The sequence below is a fragment of the Leptonotus elevatus genome, chromosome 12 (genome assembly GCF_054856555.1).
Source record: "Leptonotus elevatus isolate MCC_2025b chromosome 12, RoL_Lele_1.0, whole genome shotgun sequence".
NCBI lineage: Eukaryota > Metazoa > Chordata > Actinopteri > Syngnathiformes > Syngnathidae > Leptonotus > Leptonotus elevatus.
The window spans coordinates 14,730,043-14,734,933 of NC_141250.1; positions in this window are offsets into that span (position 1 = coordinate 14,730,043).

Genomic DNA, 4,891 nt, shown 5'->3' on the forward strand with positions numbered 1-4,891 from the left:
CATGTAAAACTTTATTTTATTACTTTCATTCAAAAATGCCCCCCACCTACTACACACAGTGAAATATGTAACGGTTGTGCTAATTTGGATGATAAAGCTTACGACTAACAAACCAGCCAAATTCACCATCTCAGAAAATTAGAACACTACATGAGAAAATGAGAAAAAATTGATTTTTTAAGTATAGAAATTAAGTAGGAATTGGCCTTCTGTTGCATAAATGCAGTATATTATAGGCATAGCGATGTCAAGTCTGCATCTGTGGATTGACTGCATAGTCTACATTGATGTCACAACACTGTTTTTGAAACAAAGGTATACACAGAGCTTTGCTAGATCTCTCTGTAGACACCCGTGTCAACCACGCTGTAGTATTTTTCCAAACACAGGTACAGTACTGTACTTGGGGTCTCTCTCTCTCTCTCTCTCTCTCTCTCTCTCTCTCTCTCTCTCTCTCTCTCTCTCTCTCTCTCTCTCTCTCTCTCTCTCTCTCTCTCTCTCTCTCTCTCTCTCTCTCTCTCCCTCATGTTTATGCTACAAGAGGGAGAAGAGAAAATGTACACATATGTTGCCTCCATAGGTCAATGAACCCGAGAGTTGAAAATTAAGACACTAACACAACAGTCAGTGAAATCAGCAACAGTCTCCCAAGGGCAGGAATGAAGGTTACTTAATATCCATCCATTCATTTCCTATCCTGTTGAGGGACACAGTAGGTGCTGATGCCAATCCCGGGCAACTAGGCAATGCAAGACAAGTTTGTTTGAATAGCACAATTCAACATCAAAGTTAGTCAAAACGCTTAAAAAAAAAAGCTGCCATGGGCCTGCACTTATGATAGCCCATAAGTGTGAGTGTCGCACTAACATTACATTTTGATGTCATATAAGGGTCTGCAAAAAATTGGTGGGGTGCAAATGGCCTCCGGGCCGCGAGTCAGAGACCTCTGCTCTGGCTCTCATGTGCCTCCAGTCCTCTTTCCTTGAGTCGACTGATAAGCTTTCTCCTTGGGGATTCTGTTATGGTGAGTTTTTTCTGCCGTCACAGATAAATCCTGTTGTTTTCTGTCCTTGGCAGCGCGTAGAGATAGATGATGTATGAAGCGGAATAGGTTAAAAGTGAAACGTTTTACTCCTGACCAATTAAGATTTAGTCCATCTGTCTTAGAAAGATGTCTGTGTTCCCAGAGTATGTTAAAATGTTTAATAAAATGGACTGTGTGGTGTAACGCGCGGTGGCTGATCAGCCATGGACAGGGGGAAAAAATGGACAGCTGTTATAGCACACAAAAGGACTCGAAGACCATAGATTTACTTTATTATTAAGTAAAAGTAGGCTACTTCACGCATACAAGTGAAATTATTGAATAAAGTATGTTTTTCTTATATACCTTTATTATACAATATCAACAGAATACACAAACAAATTGTGAACACTACACACACATTATTAATACAGGGGGGGGGGGGAGGGGGATATTTAAATAAAAACATTAAAAAAAAATTGTTTTAAGTGCATAAAGCCAAAGTTCTCATCGCTTTCTTGTTGACAGATCTCAATATAGTATTAATGTACTGCTTGTTTTCCATTTCCAAAACTAAAAACAAAGGTTTCAAATGACTAACTTTTGATTTGTGTATGTGAAATTTCGCCAAAATTATTATCAAGTTTATTAGAAACACATTTTTATTTTGTTCATTATCTCTATTACAGAAACCAAACAGTACATTTTTCCAGAAAATACAGAAATTAGGGTCAATATGATCAATAATAAAAACGAGACACATCTTTCCAGAATCTATTATTGAATAAAGTATTTTAAAAAATAAAAACAACTAATGGGCACACGAAAAAGTGCTGCATTGGCATAACAAAAACAAGCAGGCGCCACCTTGTGTCGCGGTGCCATACTGCGGATTGTTACAGTGGGCAGTGCATGCAGTTGAAGAAGGCTGCTTATTTAAAGCAAGTAATATGATACTTCTTCTTTTGTGGAAGCTTGGTGAAGTCATTGGTTAAGAGTAAAGCCATCTTGCCATTTAGTTTAGCCTAGTTAGCACAACCTTAGGCTTGTGATCATGTTTGGCGTCTTCGAAACCTTTTCACGTTGGTACTGCCTTGAGAGACTCATTTCGGTTGGAAATCCTGAAACAACACTGCGCCATGCCCAATGACCGAGAGTGTAGTTGTTTCTACATGGAGTCTGTTGTGTAGAAAATATGTTGGCTTTGTTTTTTATTGGACTGCTCATTCTCACATACTCACTCACTTACTTCTTTTTGTCAGAGAACCACTTTACAGTCAGTCCAGTTAATGAATCCTCCACCTTAGACAGGCATGTGAGTGAAAGGGGAACTTGAGCTCAACCATAGTTTAATAATGAAGGAGGAATATCTATGACGATAAACGAGTTAAGCTCTTAACGTTTACATTTTAAGAGTTTAACTGGTTGAAAAACAAGACTATTTTAGAAAGGTAGATTGTCAAAGGGTATTTCCATTCTTTAGCTCAGTGTCATAAAATAATGCATATCAAGTAACACATCCCACTATTGGGTAGTAAAAAAACAACACATTAATTATTACAATAACGCAGCCTTTGCAAACAGTTATTTGGTTCCAGCCTATTTGTTGATCAAACATTTTGTTCTGGATCATTTATGTCTATGCATTCACAATTCAAAAATAAAATAAAAAAAGCCTCAGTTCATTCAAAATTCATGTTCCACAGTACCAAAATGGTAAACGCCACCGGAAATAATGTATCTTTGATTACAGCGCCCCCATCAGGTCAGTTAGTGTACAAGACTGCAGTGTTCAAATACTTATCCTATCTATCAATCGCAAGCCAATCAGAATTTGTAATTTGGCAGTTGCACTAAAAACACATTTTGAAGTCTTCTTTGTGTGTGACTGCCTCTGGGACAGATATACATGAAACTAAGAGGAAAGGTTGATAGCTCTTTCTTATCAATAAAGACACACTATTGGAGTGTGTCAAATGAGGCTGGATTTAAGCGAGGGCCGAGTTGATAATCTCAATTCCTGTTTATCAAAGCGTGAATGATATGGTTGAGGTAAGAGCTGTCAAATTCGGAATTCAGATTCAAGATAATCTAAGGACCTTCCTTGAATAATTCATTTATGAATATGGATGGGATTGACTGAGAAATGTGTGCAGTGTATTTTGTTGCAGTATGGTACAAGAGACAGGAGAATAATCTAGGTTTTCAATGTTATGATGCTAGGAAATACGGAATATTTTACATGCATGGTAGAATGTAAATTATAAAATGCAAAACAACGGGTCTAAAAAAAAAATCATTTTCTGAATCATCCTGTAAAATCTTGGCGGATGTCCTTGTACTCCTACTTTAAAGACTATCTTCCAGATGGTTGCTGCTATGGCAACAGACCCTCAACTCATTGTAGAAATCCATGCAGTTAGAATCTTGATTAATATTATATCAATGCGAAAGAATGTCAGTTTCTGGGCTAATAATCCTTGCAGTGAGTCAGCTGCTTGAATATGTTATGAAAATATTGTAATAATTATAAGATTAAAGTCTACACTTATGTTGAAAGCTCATCTTTCATTCTGGGGCTATTGACCTAAAATATAGTTGCACTCTTTGTGAAATAAGACCTTGTCAGGAAGGGAAAACCAATACCTCCAGTTAGCTGGTGCCAAGTTAATATTATCTGCGATGAAAAGGGATTTATGAAGGTTTCAACCAGCTGATGAGTTTGGAGGGAGCATGACCTTGACATTTTCATTTTTTTTTTTAAATGTCTCTGGTTCATAACGCCAGCAATACATTGTACAAATATCCATGTTTAGGTGTATACAATCTATGTTGTTAGTACTCAAAAAAGTTACAGCTTTTGGGTAAAATTTCAGAATGAACCTAAATGCACTATACTGTAGCATAATCCTTACAGGTGACCATTAATTTGACCAACTGCTCAATGTTTCTGATTCTGTTCTCATTCTTATTGAACAATTCATTTACTGTTCTACAAGAAAGAGCTGAACATTCACAATAGTTTGACCCGTGAATATACCAAATACCATTTCAAGGACGTCAACTTCTATACCTTCCTGTGACTTTTACAGTCTCTATGTATCTCTGATCGAACCTGTTGAATACAATAAATACACTGTATGACATTGAAGCTCAGGCAGTGGCAAAGAACTCCTGTTAGAAATACTGATGCAAAAGCAGGGTGCAGGACTGCAATTCATCCACAAGGTGATGCTAAGTCTCTGTGAAAGAAATCCTGTAGACTGGGCCAAGATTACTGTAGGGGCGTCTCCTGCTATTTTTAATGCAAATAAAAATACAGTGGCGGTACCGTGACTCATGTGGTTTAGCGTGTCTACCTCGCAATTAGGGGTTCTAGGGTTTAATCTACTATCAGGCCTTCCTCTGTGGACTCTCAATTTAAAAACAACATTGTTTATGCTACTTTTTGTTTTACCATATGTTCTGCATAGTTTAGTGACACTAAGGAAACAAGCAGCGAGTGTTCCTTTAAACCATTGCTATGTACGTATTTTTGTTTGTTTGTTCTGTTCTTTGAAATTCAGTAGTAGCGTTTGTGTGTTTATTTTTCTACTCTTGTATGATTTGGAGTTATGTAAGAATTCACAAAAATATTTTTTAAATAAATGATCATAAATGGTTTATAATTTACCGTTGAGTTGCGCTGACACATAGCCTATCCTATTGTAGCATAAAATTATTATTATTATTATTATTATTATTATTATATTTGGAATTCAGGAACACGAACACACAGTAACAGTGTTTAATATGAAGCAGCTTCGCTGCACATGTTAGGTAGCTTTTGTTTTGAAAGAAACAACCGGTTGTCTTAATTTGGGGGTT